The 24,926-nt window shown below is 41.5% G+C and overlaps 1 pseudogene; it reads right to left on the minus strand.

Moving 5' to 3' along the window:
• Positions 1–460: 460 nt before the first annotated feature.
• On the minus strand, positions 461–19,471 carry LOC139316173 (arylsulfatase H-like; annotated as a pseudogene).
• Positions 19,472–24,926: the final 5,455 nt, after the last annotated feature.

The raw sequence follows: 24,926 nt of genomic DNA on the forward strand, positions 1-24,926 counted from the left end.
TTCTGGAGAAGTTTATATCTCCCATCATGCCTGCCTACAGTGCCTAGGGCTTTAACTGCTGGCCTCACTTCCAGTGCAGGTGTTCCTAAGGTGATAGTGAGTAAGAATCTTGGTTTTTTTTGTTGATGGCCCCATCTCTGGAATTCTGTTCTCCAAGGCTTCCTAACTTTTTGCAAGATGTGATTTTTTAAATATCTTAATATGTTTCAGAAACACAGTAAGCAAATTAAATGCTGCTGCTAAAAGTGACCAGCATTGATCCCGCTTCCATTTAAAATTTAAATATTATTAATTAACTTTCAGTATATAATCTGTTTTTAAAAAATAAAATATTATTTATTCATTCTGTTCTCCAAAGTAATTTTTAAGCCACTCAATAACCACCGGTAACACGATTTCAAGATATCCAAAATGTTTTAATAGATAGAGAACATTGCTTCTTTGACAGTTCTATGAGGAATTAATTGGTTTCTTTATCAAAGCAACAGAAAGGGAAAATTCCACAACATGGTTGCAGATTTTTTTCCCATTGATTACTTGAAGATCCAGCTGATTAGGGACATGAATGACAGTTAACTGGTGTTCTCTCACTGCTTCTTCATCTTGGCTTATAATGATGTCAAAACGTACTTCAGAAGTTGGGGAAAGTGGAGTGGATTCTGAAGGATCTCTTAAAAGGTCAAAAACCAAAGGAGTATTATAATGGGTCACATTATCTCCTGAACATGGGCATATGATCTTTTCATAACATCCATCAGCCCCCTTTGGTTGAAAGTTTGGAATCACATAATAAATCTTCCAGAGACTTCCACCTTTTGTCCGGGGTTTGAGGTGGGGGGAGAAATAGAGAAAGACAGAAAAACAAATAAAAATAAAAAATCAGCTTTCCTAATGTTTTTCCATTTTAAATCACACTTTGAATTATTTATCTCTAAAGAACAATAGAATTCCACTTTTTTTCACTTCAAGAATGTATTGACTATAAAAATACTGCTCATATTGTCAGAAACAGTCAATTTTTTGTTAGATGGTGTCTGATTGTTGCAGTAAGATACTTCTAAGTCTGTTCTGTTTGATAATATTTTTAATGGAAGTCTTATTTATTTACTTATTAGCAAATTTATCTGGCCACTCATATCATATGAAGCAACTGGACAATAAATAAATAATAGATTTTAAAAAAGGGAGGGAGCTTTATACTCACTCTCCTTGTCATGCCAACGCACTGCATACAAATATGTCCCACAGTAATGAAACATAAATTCATGAGCGGAATGCTGAACTGTTCCCAGCAATAATTCTATCTGGTTCTTGCCATCAATTATCCTTGTAAAAGAAATAAAATTTAAGTCCATTAGTTGATTTAATCTCAGTCCTGATCAGTGATATCTTGACAACAAGATCAGAACAAAAATATAATATTACACATTTTGCTCACACTGGTACATCATCTCTGAGAACAATGCTATGTATTATTATGAGAAAAATATAGATTTAAATGCATATAGATTATACTAACCTAATATCTGATGACAATAATAACGTTTTCAACTTTGTATATTTGCCTTAATTAAAATTGAATATCTCTCATTCACTTTTAGAACAAAACTGCATACCTGTCTTGTGGCACTGATGCCCCAGCTAAATGAGCCACAGTGGGGTAAATATCCATCAGGCTCATGGGTTCATCAAGAACAGTATTAGGAGCAATCTTTTCTGGCCATCTAACTATTCCAGGCACACAGATTCCTCCTTCCCAACCTCCCATGCCCTTTCCACCTGCAGTGGAGGAAAATGCATCATTAAATCTTAAATTTAAATGAAGTCGTACATTTTTCCTTTCAAATGTATAATGCATTAATAATATAGCCTAGATCTCAGGTACAGCTGAAAAAGGAAGAGAAGTGACACCACTAGTTCCAATCTCTTTCTCCTTCTGAATATAAAATTTTTGCACATACAAACCAATGAAAGCATCCACCAAGTAAGCAATTTTATTTTTTAATTCAATTAAGATGTTTAATTGCAAACATATTAACAGAGTTGGAAGGGACCTTGGACTCTTCTTGTCCAGCCCACTGCTCAAGCAAGAAACTCAATCATTTCAGACAAATGGTTATCCAGTCTCTTTTAAAAACCTCTAGTATTGGAGCACCCATGACCTCTGGAGACAAATTGTTCCATTGATTAATTGTTGGACAGTTAGGTCAGGAAATTTCTCCTTATTTCTAGGTTGGTTCTATCCTTTATTATTTTCCATCCATTGCTTCTTGTCTTGCCCTCTAATGTATATTATTGGAATGTAAACTTGCCCAAATTTCTGATCATCTTTGCAATCATGGTATTCTTTTATAATTCAAATATAGATCTGATTCGTTATGCATGTTTCTTTTCTTATTTTGTGGCCATTTTGAATAGGACCAAGCCTTCTTCCTTTTATCAGCTGAATGTCAAGGTTCCAAGTAACATCCTCAACCAATGAAGACTCCAAGGCCAGCAGTTCCTCAAAGTTCCATTTTATTAGAGATGTCATATTGACACATCTGAGAAAACCTGAATCTGAAAGCTCCCGGGTTTTCCCCACCCAAAGGAAAGTCAAAGTCCCTTCCCCTACACCTACATATCCATCACATGATCCATTCAATTCACCGTCCCAACCGGAGATGCCTCCCATTCACTCCACTCCAGGTGCAGGTTGAACGTCCTTGATTCCCAGAGAAAAGAATGTTGTTATGGCTAAATATTTCTACCAACTCCATGCAAACCCCCCTCCCAGTTTCCCACAAACTAAGTGGGCAGCCCTGAAGATCCAAAAGAAAAGATGGCCTCCACAGCTGACACTGAACATATATTAACACAGAAGTTTCTTACCCTGTATCAGAATATTGGTTCACCTAACTCCATATATCAACATTGATCAATAACTCTGAGCCCTGGTGGTGCAGCAGACTAAAGCACTGTTATTAACATCAGCTGCCTGCAATTACTGCAAGTTCAAATCTCACCAGGCTCAAGGTTGACTCAGCCTTCCATCCTTTCTAAGGTAGGTAAAATGAGGACCAGATTGTGGGGGCAATAAGCTGATACAATATTACAAAAATACAATACAATATTTATTTGTATAAATATACAAAAGTATGAAGGCTATTGCTTAACGCATTGTAAGCCGCCCTGAGTCTCTGGAGAAGGGCGGCATATAAATCAAATTTTAAAAAAAACTCATAAATCACCGAATTAAATATATTAAACTGAGAAAACTTAAAAAGCATTCAATCCCAATGAGATATAAACTCAAACATATTGTGGAAAATAAACATGTAAGGCTGAGGTTCAAAACAGATTCAAAGATCTGCATTTGAGGGCAGTGTGGGAATATGCTAAATTATAGTAAAAAAGAAGTTGGAAAGCACACTATCTGAAACAGTAAGAAATATGGATATTTTGTCAATCAAACAAAGCCACAGAAATAGCTATGGAAAGAAGATGTTACAAGCCAGATGAGACCTTGGAAGAGCTCAACAACAGTGTCATGATGAACAAGCATAAATAGGTTGTAATTATGGAACATAATATTAACCAAAGATGGAATAGCATTCAAAAATCTGAACAAGAAGTCCAACTTAGGTGACATTGCATATGAAAGAGAAGAATTTGAGGACAACAAATAGTAAAAAGGGCTATAAACCAACTGGCAAATAGAAATGCCTCGGGGGTATATGAAATACCCATAGCCCAATGTGGAAACAACAAACATCATGATAGCCCTTTGCCAATAAATATAAGGGTAATAAACAGCATGGACAAAGATTGGAAAGCATACATCTATATCCCAATGTCTAAAAGGGAAGATTTATTGGAATGCTTAAATTATAGGAAAATAGCCCTAACAACACATTCCAGCAAGAGAAGAATAACAATGGGCAAACCAGATTGGGTATCTGTATAAACTCAGAAGAATTTGATGCTTCAATTGAGAGAAAGTTGGAATGAGTAATTAACTGGTTCTTCCTATTACTATGTACAGATGGGATGAGGGATGAACTCTGCAAAAGTGCAAAGAAAAAGATTGATTCCTTTGAAATATTCCTTTGAAATAGCTGATGGAAGCTACTTCCTTGGGCAACCAAATGTCTAGTACTAGGGAAACCTGAATGTCACTGGAACATGGAATATGAAACAAAACGATCATAATTTGGACCTATCATGAGGTCTGATACATTGGTAGAAAAGATGATAATGGTGGGCAAGATACAGCACATGAGGTGGATAACTGAAATACTGGGAGCTATAGTTAAGTACCTACAAGAAATGTGTGTAGGCAAGAGGCAGGACAGTTGGAGAGTTTTTATCTGTAGAGTCACCAGGAGTTGGCTGTTACTTTATGGAACATAATATTTTACAGGCAAGTGTCAAAATACTGTAAAATTTCCTCTGAATGGTTTTTTAAAGAAGTATTTTTCACTATTTATTTATTTATTTATTATTCATATTTATTATTCATATTTCTATGACGCCCACTCTCCGAGGACTCTGGGCGGTTTACACCAAAGACAGTATACTAAATAGCATATTGCCCCCAACAATCTGGGTCCTCATTTTACCCACCTCAGAAGGATGGAAGGCTGAGTCAACCTTGAGCCGGTGAGATTTGATCCACTGATCTGCTGAACTAGCAGTCAGCTGAAGTAGCTGCAGTACTGCACCCTAACCACTGCGCCACCTGGGCTCGGATAATACTTGATCAGTCAGTGCTGAGTTCTACAGCCCACACTCTTACCTTTGTATTTACCATTCCAGCCACCCAGCCGTTCGCCCCATTGAAAAACTTCTATTCTTCCTCCATTATCTGAAGTAAAGTATGTAAATGTGTCATTCTTCAATCCCTCTTTGTCGAGAGTGGCCTGTAGTTTAAGCAAAATACAGCTTATTGCCAAACAGGAGATTTAGCAATAACATTAATATCTGAATAAATAAAAAAAGAATTAATACATTTATCTATTGTACATATCAAGATGTTTGGCTTTTATTAGCTCAAAATAAGTATGGAGGGTCTCCAGGGGTCTTGTTCCTGCAAAGGATTTCTTTCATTGGAGTTAAGAAAAAAGGGAGTGGGGAATAATTGCAAATAAGTACTAATAAAGGTCCCATTTTTAGCCCCTACATTAAAGATCAAACTTATTTAACTCTTTTTCCCATCAATGAATTTATCTATAGACAAAAAGAATTTGTCATTTGCATCACACATTAGCTTTATTACCAGATCATAAACATATCTGTTGTATGTTCACATTTAAATCACAAAATAAAATTGTCTCTATGTCTCTAAAAAAATTAGGGAAACTGGTTTCTATCTATCAAGACAGTGAAACCTTTTCCATCTCTGATTTCACAGACCATTATGCAGAATTTGGCTTCATTATAACGGCCAATATCAAACAAACAAACAAAGAAACAAACAAAGGTTTCTGTGACAGCTTGGCAACACCAAGAGACATCAGGAAGAAGTGGGACAATGAGAGAATGGAAGATATGTCATATTCCTTCAGCATATCCCACCCTACAAGAACAATTCTCATTGTATTTACGGAGTATATGGTATTTACGGAGACCTTCACCCCATATAGAAAGCCACTAGGACCATCACACCATATAGAAAGCCACTAGGTATTTGTCTGCAGTCTTAGAAGATAGAGATGCTGACCATTCATTTGTTCGATAAAGGATTTAAAAAAAGATCAAACAGTGTTGGGCCAAAATATGTCTTTGTTTTCAAGGCTGTGTAAGTGCCAGACATTTCCCTTTATCTTACTCTCAAGATACTATTAAAAATAGTATGGGGGACAGAAGGGCCCACACAACCATGAGGCTGGTTAGCCCCATAAGAATCCCACCTGTCCTTATTAACAACTGTTGGCCTCCCCATCTTGGAATTCTCCAACATTTATAAATTTTATAATGTTTTATAATTTTAAATATTTAAAAAAAATTAAAAACAAAATTTTTATTCTCAGTTTTTATGCTTAATTTTATTGATTAAATTGTATACCACCCAGAGACCTTCTCTGCAGGATATGGGCAAATAACATAACATAGCATAACATAGCATAACATAGCATAACATAACATAACATAACATAACATAACATAACATAACATAACATAACATAACATAACATAACATAACATAACATAACATAACATAACATCACATCACATCACATCACATCACATCACAACACAACACAACACAACACAACACAACACAACACAACACAACACAACACAACATAACATAACATAACATAACATATATACATACATACATGATGCTGATATCTTTTCTAGAGTTTAGGCTTTGAATTAAAGTAATTCTAAAATCAGTAAATATCACATAGGGGAAACCTTTGGGATTATCGGCATTACTTAGTTGGGCTGATCTATAATTGATCCTACTGTTCAAATTCTGCCTGTTCTTCAGATAGTAGTTTTTCTCCTTTATCTATTCCTGTAATATCAATGCAAAAGTTTGGTATGCAGTCAACTGAGAGTGTTGTAGAGAAAGTAGAAAAGTAATTAACTGGATCTGCTATATTTCTTTCTTAAGTATGATAAATGCAATATACAGCGCGATATCAATAGACCAAAGAATATGAAGCATCTATCTTCTAACATTTCTTGTTATTTTTCCTCTTATTTGTTCTGCAAAAACTAGATTTAGCTATATTTATCTTTCTTTCCTTGGCAGGAAATAACTTGATGAGTATATATGGAACATTATACAAAAACATTTTGTCTTAAAAATTATGTATAGAAGAGGAATTATATATTTCCCGATCCTTTCTGGATCGGGACTCGTTACGCACGGTCACTCATGCCCTTGTCACCTCCCGCCTGGACTATTGCAACGCTCTCTACATGGGGCTCCCCTTGAGGAGCACCCGGAGGCTCCAACTGGCGCAGAGTGCGGCCGCGCGGGTGGTAATGGGAGCGACATGGCGTTCCCATGTAACACCCCTCCTGCGCGAGCTGCACTGGCTCCCGGTGGTCTTCCGGGTGCGCTTCAAGGTTTTGGTTACCACCTTTAAAGCGCTCCATGGCTTAGGACCCGGGTACTTGCGGGACCGCCTACTACCACCAATGTTGTGGCCCCGCCCTCTGAGCCTGTCCCATCGGAGGAAGAAAGCTCCGAGCATGAGGAAGAGGAGTCAGCCAGGCCTCCCTCTCCAGGCCCCTCCCCTCTGGCATTGTTTCAAGTGCCGGCCGAGGGAGAGGAAACAGCTGCTTCGGATCAGAGTGATAATGACACATCATTCCTGGACGCACGCCTCCGAAGGCGTGATAAACGTTTGCAGCAGCTTGGGAGGCGTGCTAGGGATAAGAACTGAGTCACTGGACCACACCCCAGAGACCACACCCCAGAGACTATATAATAGAGAGTGGTGGTCAAGGATCTTTTGTGACGAACAAAGCAAAACCTTGGACAGTCACTAAAGCCTCGTCCGGAACTGCTGGGAGGAATATTATTTCTGTTTGGACTTTCTTGAACGTTCGTATCTTATCTGTCTGTTTGTGAAAATAAAGTAACTTGGCAGACGGTGTGTCTATCGCTGCCAAGTCGGAGATAAGAACTGGGTGCGTTCCAAAGTGTTTCCTTAACCCTCGACTGGCTGTGTGTGTGTGTGTGTGGGGACGGGGACAGATCATCTTGTTCGTCACCCCATACTCCATCGTTAACCCACGATGGACCAACAGCTGCAGCAGCAGATACAGCAGATGCTGGAGGCCAATCAGCTTCTGCAACAGCAAGTAGCACAGCTAACTGCCCAACTTGCTTTGGGAAATGCTCCTGCAGCTCCACCTCCTCCCCCTCCCCGTCCGAGATGCCCAGTGAACGTGCCAGATAGGTTTTCTGGGCAGCAGGAGATGTTTCCGGCCTTCTTGGGACAATGCCAACTGTTTATGGCAATGAGGCCGGAGGATTTTTCGGATGACCGGGCTCGGGTGGCATTTGTTATCAGCTCCCTCTCGGGCACTGCCGCCCGATGGGCCACGCCCCTGTTGTTGCAAGATAGCCCCTTGCTCCTGGACTTTCAGGGCTTTTTACAACACCTGCGCACCATGTTTGAGGACCCCCTCCGGGTGCAGACGGCAGCGAGGCGCATCAAGGACCTCCGCCAAGGCAAGCGCCCCCTGCAGGACTATATTGCAGAGTTCCGACTGCTAGGCCAGGATTCGGCTTGGAATGAGGTGGCGCTGATGGACGCCTTCCAAGACGGCCTTTCCGACGAGATGCAGGACGAGCTGGTTCGTGTGGAGGCGCCACCGACCCTCGACGCGCTGGTGACCCAATGCCTGCGTATCGACGCCCGCTTGCAACGGCGACGGCCCCGTCGGGCTCTTCCGGAACCATCGACAGCGTCGGCACCCCCGCGTTTCGCACCGACAGCGCTCCGGACCGCACAGCGTTTTGTGGCGACGGCTGAGGAGCCTATGGAGCTCGGAGCAGCCAGACCTCAACTGACGGCCCAGGAGTGGATGCGGAGACGTCAAGGGGGGTTGTGCCTCTATTGCGGCGAGGCGGGACATTTTGCCGCCTCGTGTCCCCGGAAGCGGAGTGGACCGCTCAGGCCTGTTCCGGAGTCTCGGCGTGACCTGCCGGGAAACGGGCTAGGCCTGGCCTAGGGGAAACTCTGGGTCAGGCACGTGACCATGCCCCGCCGGAGTCGGCGGCTGTGGACTGTGAGCCCCCTCGGCACCTGATTTTGAACACCCGGGTGTTGTTGGCTAACCGGTCGGAGGGGCTCCAAGCGCACGCGCTGGTGGACTCGGGGGCCACCATGAACTTTATGGACCAGGCCTTTGTGGCCCATTACAAAGTCCCCTTGGTTCCAGTGGACCCTCCGTTGAGGGTTGAAACTATAGATGGGCGGGAACTCGTGGCGGGGCTCATCAAAACCGCTACCCAGCCCTTGCGCCTCGCCATTGGAAACCACGAGGAGGCGATCCAGTTTTACGTAACGGCGGATCTGCACTTTCCCTTGGTCCTGGGGATGGCCTGGCTTCGGGCGCACGACCCTCAGGTGGCGTGGTCGAGAAACGCCAACTCGTTCCCGAGCCTGCAGTGTGTCGACCACCTTCGCCACACCTGCGCCGGCCAGGACGTCTCTGCCCCAAACGTCTCCTTGCCTCCGGAGCTGACGCCCTTCGCTGACGTGTTCAGCGAGGAGGCGGACCGCTTGCCCCCGCACCAACCCTACGACTGTGCGGTGGACCTAATGCCCAACGCGCCCCTGCCATCGGGACGCCTGTACTCCATGTCGGAGCCCGAGCTGGCCGCCTTACGGGACTTTCTGGAAAAGAACCTGGCCCGTGGGTTCATCCGGCCTTCGACCTCCCCGCTCTCGGCCCCGGTCCTCTTCGTTAAAAAGAAGACGGGGGACTTGTGCCTGTGTTGCGACTACCGGCGCTTGAATGCCATCACAGTGCGAAATCGCTACCCCCTGCCGCTGATCCCGGAGCTGATGGAGAGGTTGCGGGAGGCCTCGATCTTCACTAAGCTCGATCTCCGAGGGGCTTACAACCTGGTGCGCGTGAGAGAGGGGGATGAGTGGAAGACGGCGTTCGGCACGCGGTACGGACACTTCGAGTATACCGTCATGCCGTTCGGGTTGACCAACGCCCCCCGCGGTCTTCCAGCACTTGATGAACGATGTGTTCCGGGACATGCTGGATCGGTTTGTGGTGATCTACTTGGATGACATTTTGATCTATTCCCGGACCCCGGAAAGTCACCTCCAGCATGTCCGCCAGGTCCTGCAGCGCCTGCGGGAGCACCAGCTCTATGCGAAGTTGGAGAAATGCTACTTCTTCCAGACTTCCATAGAGTTCCTCGGGCACATCATCACCCCCGAGGGCATCGCGATGGACCCGCACAAGGTGGAGGCCTTGCGCAGTTGGGAACCCCCGCGTCGGGTGAAGGACGTCCAGCGTCTGTTGGGATTCGCCAACTACTATCGGACCTTCATCCTGGGCTTCGCCACCCTGACCTTGCCGTTGACCCAGCTCCTTCGGAAGAAGGTCCCGTTCCAGTGGGGCCCCCCGCAGCAGCAGGCCTTCGAGGTCCTCAAGCAGGCCTTCCTCACGGAGCCAGTCCTGAGGCACCCCAATCCACACCGTCCGTTCGTGGTGGAGACAGACGCGTCCAACGTGGCGATTGGGGCGGTGCTGCTACAGGCTCCGGTGGATGGCGGCACTCTTTTTCCCTGCGCATACTACTCCCGGAAACTCAACCCTTCCGAGCGCAACTACACCATCTGGGAAAAGGAGTTGCTGGCCATCAAGGCCGCGTTCGAGGCTTGGCGACATCACCTCGAGGGGGCCCGACACCAGGTGGAGGTGCGGACGGACCATCGGAACCTGGAGCACCTCACCACGGCACGGAAGTTGAACCAGCGGCAGATCCGGTGGTCGTTGTTTTTCGCCCGGTTCAACTTCCACGTCACCTACATTCCGAGCAACCTCAACCAGAGGGCGGACGCGCTATCCCGTACCGACACCGGAGAAACCGTGGGGAGCCATCTCCATGGACTTCCTGACAGACCTGCCCCTGTCCGCTACGTACACGACCGTCCTCGTGGTGGTGGATGCGCTCACGAAGATGGCACATTTCATCCCGTGCCGCGGCCTGCCCTCGGCCCGCACCACGGCTCGCCTGTTCCTGCAACATATCTTCCGCCTCCACAGCCTGCCGGACCGGGTGGTTTCGGACCGCGGGGCCCAGTTCACGGCTCGCTTCTGGAAAAGCCTGATGGCCGCGCTGGAGGTGCAGGTGTGCCTGTCATCGTCGCACCATCCGGAGACTGACGGGGGCACGGAGAAGGTCATCGGCATACTGGAGCAGTACCTCCGCTGTTTTGTCAACCAGCAGCAGGACAACTGGGCCGAGTACCTTCCCCTGGCGGAGTTCGCTTTTAATAACTCCCAACACACCTCCACCCAGATGACCCCGTTCCATGCCAACATCGGATACCATCCACGGCTTTTCCCGTTGACCATCATGGACTCCCCTGTTCCCGAGACCCGGGACTTCCTCTCGGAGCTGCAGGCAGTGCAGCAACTGGTGCGGCGGCAGCTGATCCGGGCGAAAGAGGATTATAAACGGTTCGCCGATCGCGCCCGCCGGGCGACGCCACCGCTGAAAGTAGGAGATCGGGTGTGGTTGTCCACGAAACACCTCCCCACGGACCGGCCGGTGAGGAAACTGGCCCAACGCTTTATCGGTCCCTTCCCTATCGAGGCAGTCATCAATCCGGTGGCCTACCGGTTGACTCTACCCCGCTCCATGCGGCTCCACCCTGTTTTTCATCGGTCCCTCCTGGTCCCTGAGGCCCCCGCGAGCCATCTCCGCCGCCCGCCGACGCCTGCCCCCCCAGCCGCAGCCGACGAGGACGATGCCTCGACGTACAAGGTGGACAGTATCCGGGACTCCCGTTGGCTGAAGGGGCGCTTCCAATACCTCATTGCCTGGAAGGGGTACGGGCCCGAGGATTTCACCTGGGTGGACGCGTCTGCCGTTCAGGCCCGACCTGGTGCGGGCTTTCCACAAACAGTTCCCGTCCCGACCCCATCCCGACCGTCAGACCCGGGGGAAGGGCCCTGCGGTGGGGGATAGTGTTGTGGCCCCGCCCTCTGAGCCTGTCCCATCGGAGGAAGAAAGCTCCGAGCATGAGGAAGAGGAGTCAGCCAGGCCTCCCTCTCCAGGCCCCTCCCCTCTGGCATTGTTTCAAGTGCCGGCCGAGGGAGAGGAAACAGCTGCTTCGGATCAGAGTGATAATGACACATCATTCCTGGACGCACGCCTCCGAAGGCGTGATAAACGTTTGCAGCAGCTTGGGAGGCGTGCTAGGGATAAGAACTGAGTCACTGGACCACACCCCAGAGACCACACCCCAGAGACTATATAATAGAGAGTGGTGGTCAAGGATCTTTTGTGACGAACAAAGCAAAACCTTGGACAGTCACTAAAGCCTCGTCCGGAACTGCTGGGAGGAATATTATTTCTGTTTGGACTTTCTTGAACGTTCGTATCTTATCTGTCTGTTTGTGAAAATAAAGTAACTTGGCAGACGGTGTGTCTATCGCTGCCAAGTCGGAGATAAGAACTGGGTGCGTTCCAAAGTGTTTCCTTAACCCTCGACTGGCTGTGTGTGTGTGTGTGTGGGGACGGGGACAGATCAACCAATGGCCTTCCACCGGCCGGTATGCTCCCATAGAGAGGGGCTCCTCCGGGTGCCATCAGCCAAACAATGCCGACTGGTGGCCCCCAGGGGGAGAGCCTTCTCTGTGGGGGCACCTACTATCTGGAACGAGCTCCCCCCAGAGATACGGAGGATCTCGGATCTGCGCACCTTCCGCCGCGCCTTAAAGACCTTACTATTTCACCAGGCCGGCCTGGCCTAATTTTCCCCCTCTTTTATAAAGATTTTTAAAATTTTAAATATCTTTTAGTATTTATATATTCAATTTTAAATTGGTTTTAAAAGTTTGGGGTTTTAAATTTGTCGGGGCCAAAATTATTTAATTTGATTTTATTCTATTTTTTAAATTTTGTATTGTATGTGTTTTTATTGTTTGGCTGTGCACCGCCCTGAGTCCTTCGGGAGTAGGGCGGTATAGAAATCTAATAAAATGAAAAAAAAAAAATGAAAAAAAATATATTTTGTCCCTAATTATTGGCAGATAAGGTACAAAACTAAAAACAATTGGATATGGTAAAGATGTTGAAGATCAATAAAAAGAAAAGGGTTCCAAGAAAGTTAACAATTTTAATTACTCACCAACCATCCAATCCATCTCCTCAACATTGTCTCCATATAAGCCATGCTTGCTTATTCCATGGAACAGACTAGAGCTATAACATGGTGTGTGGACATGTAAGAATGAAACAAAAAGAAGGAATGGCCTTTTTTTGTTTCTGGAAAAAAACAAAGATAAAATAAATTACCTCACTATTTCCATTAAAGGTACAGGTAGTCCTCAATGTACGACCACAATTGAGGCCAAAATTTTCATTGCTAAGCAAGACAGTTGTTATGTGAATTTTGCCCCCATTTTATGACCTTCTTTGCCACAGCTGTTAAGTGAATCACTGCAGTTGTTAATTACACAATTGTTACGTTAATCTTGCTTTCCTATTGACTTTGTTTGTCACAAAAGGTTATCACATGACCCTGGGACACTGCAACCACCATAAATATGAGCCAATTGCCAAGTGTTTGAATTTTGATCCCATAACCATGGGGATACTACAACAGTCATAAGTGTAAAAATTGGTCATAAGTCACTTTTTTCAGTACCCTGTAACTGTGAATGGTTGCTAAATAAATGGTTGTAAGTCAAGGACTGCCTATATACAAGAGCCTGTAGTACAGTGGACTAAAGCACCGTAATTAATATCTGCTGCTTGCAATTACTGCAAATTCAAATCTCACCAGGCTCAAGGTTGACTCAGCCTTCCATCCTTTCAAAGGTAGGTAAAATGAGGACCCAGATTGTGGGGGCAATAAGCTGACTTTGTATAAATATACAAAAGGATGAAGGCTATTGCTTAACGCATTGTAAGCTGCCCTGAGTCTCCCGAGAAGGGCGGCATATAAATTAAAGCAAAAAAAAAAAAAAGTCATTTAGCCAAGTGGAATTAATGGGTGACACTTTTTTCAGATAGGCAGACTTATATATTGAATGAATGAATAAATGTACAAACAAACGAATGGATGGATGGATGGATGAATGGATGGATGGAATCAAGCATATGTTCAATATTATGGGATATGTTCAATATAGTCTACTGAAGTTGGATATTAGTTACCTTTCAATAAATGAGACAGCTTCCCTCACTATCCTAAAAGCCACATCCTCTAGTTTCAATAGTTGTTGAACAATTTCATGATTTCTGAACATCAGACAGTTCCAGGATTTCAGAAATAAATAATGCACAAATGTGTAGGTAATATAGAGAATGCCACACAACATGATGATGAAAACTATTTTCCATTTCAAAGAAACCAAATCAATAATCTTTCCAACCAGAAGATTTAACAACAAAATGGCAACTATTTGAACATAATATGGATTATTATTTCCTGGTTCAAGCTATGAATATTCCCAACTCAGACAATCGTTCACAAGAGTGAAAGGATCACCATAGAAATAATCAAAGCCATTGTTTAAGGGATGGTGGCAATGGTCATTGCGGGATTTACAGTTCAAACCGTGATGCCATTTTCCTGAAAATACAAACACAGAAGTGATTGTTAACAGCTCAGCAAAAATAGATTCAACATTTATGCATAAGGATTAATAATCAATTTGATAACCATTTACCAGAAAGGACACATGCTCAAAAGTGGAAAAAATAATTTAGTGAAATGTGAGAAGATTTGTAGAAATACCATTCCTGTCATTTACAGCTAACAGAGCCAATTCTGAATGATGCTGGCAACTCAAGTCCAGCAACCTTAATTGAGATCCATACTCTCCAGCTTAGTGTAAGTCAGTTCAGACCCAAGTAGAAATCTTAACTGAATTCCATGGGATTTTTCCCCTAGTGAACATGTCCAGTTTTATGCTCGGTTAGAAATGAATTAATTAAAAGATAGAAACCATAAATCCTGACTTTTCAACTCTTGAAAATTGTTGGAACATATAGATGCAGAACCAACCTAGCATGCCAGCAAAAGAGCTGTTTTTGCAGCAATCTGGATACTGTGAAATAGCTGTTTTGTATTCTATTACAGTTGTACTCTTGCTGCTAGGAATGAAGAGACGAGATTATAAAACATTATGCCTAAATTAAGTGACTAGTGTTATTATGCATTTTGCTTTGAGGTCAATAAAATGTATGTACTTGGTAGTACAGTGGTTTAATGCACCCTGTTATTAACACAGCTGCCTGCAATTTCTGCAGGTTCGAATCTTACCAGGCTCAAGGTTGACTCAGCCTTCCATCCTTTCTAAGGTAGGTTAAATGAGGACCCAGTTTGTGGGGGCAATAAGCTGACTTTGTATAAATATACAAAAGTATGAAGGCTATTGCTTAATGCATTGTAAACCGCCCTGAGTCTCCGGAGAAGGGCGGCATATAAATCAAATTAAAAAAAAAATGTCCTGATAAGCCTAAAATATATATATATACTTTTTTGTTTTAAAGTTTGGAATAGGAATAGGAAGTATAGGTTTTATACTTTCAAATATGAAAAGTAAAAGCTGCAATGGTCCAAAGAAATATAGCTTATTCCATCCTGAAATGTTATTCTTTCATCTGGAAAACTTGGGGAAAGGAATTAAAATCTGAATTGAGGCCGAACCCTGACATCTATCATGAACACACAGAGAAAAACTCACATTACCTATTATGCCAGTAGTGTAGCCTTGCTGTTGTAATAAGATATCAAATGTGGTTTCACATTCACCTCCTGTGGTACCAGGCCCAGCCTTGACACGCCTCTCAGTTGTAGCTGCCATGCCTCAAATATCAACAGGAGAATAAATGAATGCCCTCTTTGTCCTTCCCAGAATTGGAAATATAATCCATGTTGGAGGAAGGATTTATTTAAAAAACAACAACAACAACAACAACAAAACTCTTAAGCCTTTGACAAACCTGTGAAGACTGTTTTGCAAACTTTAGCCAAGATCATCAAACTGAATATCCATTCTAGCCTTCAGAAACTCTCCAACATTTCTATTTACTGGGAAGTAAACCAGGAAAATCTTTGCTGAGTGTAATATTAGTAACAGTGATGTGACAGGCTACAGGAGGCCATGCCGCTGTGTAATTTCATCACAAATGCAGTGAGGAAGACAAGACTCCCAAACCCTTTGTTACAGTCAGCTAATAAGCAAAAGCTGACAGTAGGACTTAGCTTTGTTCCACAAAGAAAGGCTTTCCCATAGAAGACAATTAATAGAGTTGAGTGGCAAAGGAAGATGGAGCTTATTTGAAGGGTCTGGCAGGGGAATGCAATTGACTGAAGTTCTGTATGCTTCTTCTGTCTGGGTTGGTTGTCCTCCTCCTCTGAGTGTGCAGCTTCAAGAAGATGCACACGGAGTGGTAAGGGAAGAAGGGGACACCTGTCTAGCCAGCCAGATGAGTTGAATCAATCCTGGCAATCGATCAGATGGTGAAGATTGGGACCAGGGTAGGCAGATCAGTTGGCAAAGAGGCTCTGGCAAGAAGGCAGAAGACCAAAACATTGGAGACTAAGCCAAGGCAGCCTGATAGAGAGCGAGTATCAATTCTGAATAGGGGAAGAATCTGTATAAATAGTATACAACAGTATACATACATGTTGAAATGATACTGTACATCACTGCCATATGAACTGTGTAGTGTTCACCAGAGGCAAAAAAGTTCACCTTACAATCCATTTTAAATCTAAAGCTATGCCTACCTTCCTTCATGCTGGTTATCAGTAAAAATTGGCAGGAGAAGGTAGCTTGGCATTTCTAGTTGTAAACAAGACTGCAAAATTTCTACAGAATGTGGCCGAAACTCAAAATATATGATGTTTTAATGAAAGAGGAAAGAAAAAATTCTTGAGAGAAATTTTGTACTATTTTCATGAAATTTTGAGAATTCACAAAAAGATTCTGAACCTAGTGTTATTTTTTTTCTATAGAAATTTAATAGCATTGAGAAATAAGGTTTAGTCAAAGCAGAAAGTAAATTCCTAAGTATTTCAGAAATGGAAGCTGCATATCCCCAAATTTTGAGTCCTTTATATTATGGCTTTATAGTTAATATCTACAATATAAATGGGTCTCTTAATCTGCTTCTTCCCGTTGTGTTAACATAGTGGACATAGCAGTGTGTCCCTAGTAAGACCTCAGCCTGCTTTTTGGGACTAATATACTACCTTGAGTTCAGACTTTTCACACAGGAACCATGAATAGTACAGGGACCTTGGAGGTCTTCTAGTCCAACTCCCTGATCAAACAGGAAACCTGTACAACTTCAGAAAATGTCCGATATCTTCTTAAAAGCTTATGAATAAGTATAGTATAGTATATGAATAAGAGCTGCCATAAGCTTGTGCTTCTTGACAAGTAACAGAATTAAGATACAAATAAAATATAGGACACAGCAGTAGTCATATGTTGCCCATTGCCATGTTGCAAGTTAGCATTTATTCTTTGTGTAAAAATGAAGACCAAGTTTTCATTTCCTTTACCTAATACTAAATGACATGTAGTTCTTTCTATGGGGTAATCTTTTTTTTTTTCTTTTCAAAAAATACCCTTATTTGTTACACAGTAAATATATTTAATATGAAGGTCTGGCTACTCTTAGTTCTCAATAACAGAATAGCATATCCACAACTAAACGATCTTCTTGTCTGCTATTTTCACAAAAATCTACCAACCTGATCTGATGGGATATCTACCAGTCAGGAAAGCAGATCTGCTTGGAGTACAAAGAGACGATGCACTAATATGCTGAGTAAGTTTTACCCCTTCTTTTGCCAGCTGATCACTATTTGGTGTCCTAAAAAGGAGAGAGGAAATGATACCCAAATTGTTCATCTTGTTTTCAAGAATTCTAACAAAGCAAATCATTAATACTTCTTTTCAGAATAAGGCCTAAAGCGCTATCTCAAATGAGAATGTCCCCGGATTTTCTGGATTAGCTAAATTTGCTCTTTTCAATCCTTGACTGTTGATCAGCAGAAGACTTGATAATTTTTATTTGATAGATATTCATAGTATTTGATGTGGGGGAGTGGGAGAGGAGTTGATGGAAGAGACACAGCTTTGTTGATTTCTTGTTGGACCAGGGTTTTGGGCAGGTGTTTCTGATGGCTCTTTTTTTCTAGATTCTTAATCCAGAGCACAGGTGTCAAACTTGCAGCGTCACGTTGCCGTCACATAACGTTTCGTGATTTTTTTCCTTTTGTGGAACTGGGGTGTGCGTGGTCTGCATGTGACGCATCTGGCCTGCGGGCTGCCAGTTTGACAACCCTGGTCCAGAGTATTACCATTCTGATCATCAATGTGAATCTCATGTTTTGTAACTCTGCAATTCTTTACTCCATGATAACAGCTTTTCAAGCCCTAAGAGATCTGACTCTGTGATTTCTTCTTTCAACCTTTGTGATAGCTCAATTGTTTTCAAAATGTGTTAAATATCATTTTCTCTGGCCAGTGAGTTACTGTGAAGAAAGCATGGAGGGGACGGAAGGGAAAAGCAATGTAGCAATTGTCTAGGTTTTTCATTAAAAAAGTAAGAAATGCCCATCTCAAACCAGATTTCCAGGGTCATAGCTATCAAAGCAATCCTTTTGCAGTTAGTCATTGCTGAAGGTGCAAAATTGTCAAATACAATATAACTATCATATATAATCAAGGTTTATATAAAATTAACACTAGAAATTCTTGATTTTATTTAACTTGTTGCTAATTTAACTTGTAATAAATAAGATGAATTTGAATCAATTCTATCTTTCCTATTCAGTTGTTATTAATCCCAAGCACTTACCATATAAGCATTCCTGGGAAGCCCTCCCTTCCCATATATCCATGGTGTCAGATACTGCACTGAATATGAATTTCTGCAAGATAGAGCTGCTTTGGCTCATATGGAGCAAAATGCATTGCATGTACATTCATAAATCATCTGCATGCATCTGGATTGCATATGTTAAGAGTGTGGATGGCTGTCTCTCTGCCATACAAAGGAGACATGACATTCTTTTTTCTCCCTCAACTCAAATATGTTGTGTGGCTGACTTAGCTTTGCAACTCAGATGTTATTCAGCAATTGCTGTTGCCACTAGAGGGCAAAATTGAATGGGACTACCTGGGAATCTGATACCTTATGGAAAGTGATACTCATTTTGAGATCTGCTGGAAAGGCATAATTGATAACTTAGTCAAATTACTATGATTTCTTTTGTCAAATTTGTTTATGAAAATTCTTGCTTTGTGTGGCTAAAATTTGACAAGAATGACCTATGGAATTTGCTTAAAGGGCTTCTGTTGTCTGTCTTCTATTTTTGTGTTTTTCTAAGCGAACAGGCATAGTAATACTCTCTCCTAAATTGAAATATCTATTTGTATTCTTGGTACCTGCATGCTTATATAATAATCATGATGCATGTGATGTCACTGAGACATGTACCAGGCATCTATGATTCATATTGTAGTCCTAACTGTATATGTATCCTTTATATGGCTTCTTAGATATTTTGCACTGATAGGCAATATTTTCTTGTTACTTAATTTAGCTTTCTTATTATCCCCCATTAGAAATTAGTGCATTATTCTTGAACAGTGTTTAAAAAAATCTTTTCAACCTAGTTTTTAAAAGGTACTTTTTTTGAAATGTTTACCTGATAGTTTCATTTCCAAAGCAACCCAAATCACCGGTTCCAAGATCATCTGCCATTAGGATCAAAATGTTAGGTTTCGACATGCTGGTTACCCAGGTTTGGGAAAATAAGATGGAAACAAGCAAAACAATTAGAGAACAACTGTAAAAATAAGAGCAATAGTACCAGTAGATTAGAATTTTCAAAAAGAAAATGTCCCACAATTGTCACAGATAGAGGATTTCTTTAGTACAATCAGATACAGAATGAAAATTCTTCTGATGTCAAAAGTTTTATTGAAATGTTGTAGCTTCTTCAACCTTTGGTTGCCTCCTTTCTTAATTGGAAAATGGACCATCTTCAGGGAACTTCTCTCTAGCAGAGTGTGTGCTGTCTGTGTGCGGTATTTATAGTGCCTATTGTAAGTGCCTTTTTAGATGCTGATTGGGGTGTGTTGATGGCTGGCTTTTAAGTCATTAGCTGTCATTTGCTTGTGCTGCCCAGCCTTTGCCTTCTAAGTACTTGATAGGCTGGTGATAAATCAGCACTCCTGTTGACTGATGAAGGCATGTTTCCCAGGCTTTAATCACTTCCCTGGCTGTTTTTGTGCCTGCTCGTTCAACAATCTTAGTAGCTGCAAAATTAATGTGTGTCCTTGTTCATTGTAGTGTGAGGCTACCAATGAGTTTAGGTTTCCACTTGCCTGTGTTCTTGCAGTCTGCTGGTTAGCTTTCTAACCAGTAATCTGTCCTTACATAGTCACAGGGACAGTCGCAGTGGATTTGGTAGGTTATATTGGAAGTATCTTCCACCTCCAAGCTATCTTTGCAATGCATAATTTGTTCTCGTATGGTAGCTCTGGGTGGTGTGCGATGACCACTTGCAGATCTCGGAAGCTGTGTTCTACAGCTTCCAAAATGTTTTTGATGTATGGCAAGGTTGTGTGGTTGGTCTTGTACCTTATTTCTTCCTTTTGTTCTCCTCCATGTTGCACAGCATCTTGTTACAAATGATTGTGGTCTGCCTAAATTGTTCCTGCTGTCCAGCTGTTTGGCTTGCTGGGTACTACAGTGGGTTCTCTCTCTGCAATACAGTATTCTGATGCAAGTCTTTTCGTGTGACAATGAATGGTTGCTTTTGAAATTCAGAATGCGTAGAGTTTTGATGGCCTTGGGATAAACTGTGATTTTTAGACTTCCATCCTCTTGTCTATTGACAAGTACATCTGAAAATGGTAATTGCCTAGCTGTTTGTTCTTCCATTGTGAACTGTATGTTGAAGAAGATAAGAGTCACAGCCAGGGAAGTGATTGAAGCCTGGGAAACAAGCTCACCATCAATCAACAGGAGTGCTGATTTACCACCAGCCTATCAAATACTTAGAAGGCAAGGGCTGGGCAGCACAAGCAAATGACAGCTAATGTCTTAAAAGCCAGCCATCAACACACCCCAATCCACATCTAAAAAGCCACTTACAACAGGCATTATAAATACCACACAGAGAACAGCACACACTCTGCTAGAGAGAAGTTCCCTGAAGATGGACTCCAGCATAAGACCGAAAGCCCAGAAGGCAAAACCTCTGGTTGGATTGGATCCTGCAACATTATCCTGGGACACTATATTCGCCTTCATTCATGACAGTTATTAAATGCTATCTTAAATTCCACTGTGATCTTAAATTCCATTCTGGTTTATCATACCTGCTTCCATTTTTTATGTAATATTTCAGTAAAGATTATTATAAGATAAAATACAAATATTTTTAATGAAAAATAGAAAAAATATAGAGAAAAGAAGAGAGGGGCAGAGAAAAAGAAAGGGGAAAGAAAAAAAAGTAGTGACTTCTAACGTTTTTCAGTGTAGTTTGTAAGTTACAGCCCTACCTTTTGCTTTACATTTCTTGAGTATTTCAAGCCATTTCTGTAAAAACAAAGTCACACTAATCTTCAAAACCTAAAATCAAAATTTCATTTTTTTGAGAATTGCAACCAAAGTGCTTGTAGATTTACTGTCTTAGTGCTAAATCCCAGACTGAAATCTGACTGAAACAGGTCTAGATTCTCTCTGGGATTCTTTTGCAGACTGACCACTTTCTCTCTTAAAAAAAAAAAGTCCAGAAGTGTTTCCAAGTGGAAGCAAAACTAGATAAATCCTTCTCTCGATTTAAAACAATCAGTTTTGCCGTCTTGGCCAAATTCATTACTTTCCTCAAAACCATCCATTTCCACCTACAAAGTCCTATATGGCATAAGGCCTAGTTATTTGAAGAAGCTGCCTGTCTCCCATAGTATCTACCTGGCCAATTTGAACTGTCAGGGTTGGTGCACTTTGGGTTCTTTTGATTAAACAATGCCATCTATCAGGCCCTCAGAAAATTACTTCCTCTATAGCACTATCTGGAATGTTTCCCCTGAGATTTGGATGGATCCCAGCCTGCTGGTGTTTCAAAAGGTCTGGCTCACTAACAAACCTTTGGCAAGGCTGCCTCAACTCCTTGAATTGTGCAGTTTTCTTTTCATTCCTTTTTTTTTTTGGTCATCGTTTCCATCTTCTATTCTTTATTTTTATTCATTTTTATTTTTCTTTGGTTTTAATGTTTTTTTATTTGTGAATTTTTATTTGTTGAGAGTTTGAGGACATATAAATATAAATAAATAATAGTGATATCATAGCAAGGTCAGATATTCTAATAAGATACTATTGATCAATTTTCAGTCAATTGTATTGCAGCATAGATACATTTTTAAAAATTCTGATAATATGTGCTATGAAGATCTTTTTTGTAATACATTTGATTATATTTAGTTGTCTCCAGAGATTAATCAAATTAAATGTATGAATACCAGATATTACTACAATTCTGTAGTCAATTTTTCTTGGAAGCTTTACTTCAGTCTATTGGTGGCTACAAAACTATATTAAACACACTACCCAAATTTTATGGACCATCTGTAGGATTTGCAAAACATTTATGCAAAATGTCTGATTTACATCCACTTGACTATAAAACATTATCAAAACTATTAAGTAAGTACACATCAATAATCAATATCCAGTTGATTTCTTATTAATATAGTTTCTACTGATATAAATCTGATCCACCCAGTTTCTTTTAAGTATAAATAAATGTTTTATTTGGGAAGAAGCTGAATTTCTTCTCTTCTTTTTCTGTTTTAATTTCTTAGGTATAGGTCTCAGATTCCTGACATTCCAAAATACAGTGACATTATTGTAATGATTGAATATAGATATATAATTCAGTGGTGGGTTCCTCTCGGTTCCGCCGAGCCGGTAGCGGTGACAATATGACGTCACCGAACCGGTTCTCCCCCCGCCCACCTGTCCCCCGCATTATTCTTACCTTTTATTTGGCCCCACCCCCAATCTATTACTGCCTCCTGAGTCCCAGCTGATCGGCTAGAAGGAAAAAAACTGTTTAAACTCTTGCCGCAGGGCTTCAAAGGGCCGCCCTGCAGCTGATCAGTGTTAAAAGGCAGTGTGGTGGTAGACCGGTGCCTCCAAAAACAAATGAGTAGACCAGTGCCTGCAAAAACAACTGGGTAGACCAGTGCCTCCAAAAACAAATGAGTAGACCGGTGCCTGCAAAAATAAATGGGTAGACCAGTGTCTGCAAAAAAAAATGAGTAGACTGGTACAGGTCTGCAAGCAGTTAAAAGCCTGATAGACCAATAACTCTAATAAATCCTAAAGACTTGTCACATGACCATCAAGCCACACCCACAAAATAAGCCACGCCCACAGAACCGGTAGTAAAAAATTTAGAACCCACCCCTGATATAATTGTACATTTGATTCTAATTATTTTAGAATTAAATTAGAAAAGTAATATCAACATTACAAAAAGAGATTGTTCTTATTTAAGAAGCCAAGCTGGGTGTTTAAAATGAAATGTCTAAATTGAATAAAAATAATAGCATTAAATGTAGTATTAAAACTTTAATCATGGAAGCACCGGTTCAAATGGGATTATAAAATACCGTTGTGGTTGGATCTTGGTCATATCATACGGAATATAAATATAAAGTCACTCGGGGGGGTGTTTATACAAAGAAGTACTTTTTAATGATGGGGGCAGATGGCAATTAAAGGCATTAAACACACTGTTGAAAAAATAGAGGCCCAATGCATATCAAGAGGGTTTATAATGTTTTGTTAGAAAGAGACTCAGAAAACGAATTGGTTAAAGATTGTATGATAAAATGGGCACAAAATTTTGCAGAACCAGTTATGATGGAAACGTGGGAAAAAATATGGGTTCAGAATGTTAAATTTACGCAGTCACAGAATTTGAGGGAAAATTTTTATAAAATGTTTTATAGGTGGCATTTAGATCCTAAGAAATTGTCATGCATGTATCCTAATGTTCAACCAAAATGTTGGAGATGTGATTGTTTGGATGCTACATATTATCATATATGGTGGACTTGCAAGAAAGTGAAGGCTTTCTGGATAAAAATTTGGTGGGTTATGCAAAATGTTCTGAAGAAAAAACTCCAATTTTCTCAATTGTTTTTATTGGGCATAGTTAAGGGTTTTTCAATGGGTGAAACAAAATTGATATTGTATATGGTGACAGCAGCTAGGTTACTGATTGGTCAATATTGGAAAAGGGATGTTTTGCCTACTATTGAAGAATGGACTTTGAAGGTGGCCAGTTTTGCAGAAATGGCGAAGATATCAGCATACTTAAAAGACCGGACTCAAGAGACTTATGCATGGGAGTGGAAGAAATGGATAGATTATGTGCAGAATAAATATCAAACTAGGAAGTACCAGATAGCTTTTAGTTGAATGTTGTGTAGAAATGGATAGTATATAGGGGGTAGAATAGTTTAATGTCATGTAGAAATGTATAGTACACAGGGGGGGGGGAATAGAAGGGCGATAAATTATGATATAATATGATTTGGATTTGGATTTCACCTTGGGGAAGTCATGGGAGGAGGGGAGGGTTAGGGAGGGTTAGGGAGGGAAAGGGAGGGGGGGAATAGGAAAATTTGTATTTGTAAAACTTTTTCAATAATAAAAAAAACTTTAATCATGGACCATAGAAGAATTGAAAAAAGAGAAAATGAGAGAAAAGGGGAAAAAAGAATGACATGAGAATGAAAAAGAAAAAATTATGGAGAAGAGGAAAGTAGCAGCAACAGATTTCTGGGAGAGAATGGAAAGTTCCTATGAATACCCCATCTTCCTTCCTTCCCTTCCTACTATTACAAACTTAACATATTTCCCAAACAAAATGTCTTATACTTCATATCTAATACAATAAAAAACCCTCATTATAACAAATTTATTTTTTCTTACAGGATTGCTGCGTTCCTGCCTAACTAACCCAAAGAATATTGGCATCAGACTTTATTTTTAGATAATTGGCAGCAGTTTTAGGACCACAGAATTTCCTTACTCAGTCATTTGTATAACAATGTTGCTATGCAATTAAATAAATTGCACCAGAATTTGGTTTGTGGCAGGCAAAGACCTTTGCACTGAGATATCATTGTCTATTGAATCAAACTAATCATTCTCACAATAT

This window comes from Pituophis catenifer, unplaced genomic scaffold (genome assembly GCF_029215685.1).
Source record: "Pituophis catenifer annectens isolate HBS135680 unplaced genomic scaffold, rPitCat1.0.hap2 SCAF_4, whole genome shotgun sequence".
Classification (NCBI taxonomy): domain Eukaryota; kingdom Metazoa; phylum Chordata; class Lepidosauria; order Squamata; family Colubridae; genus Pituophis; species Pituophis catenifer.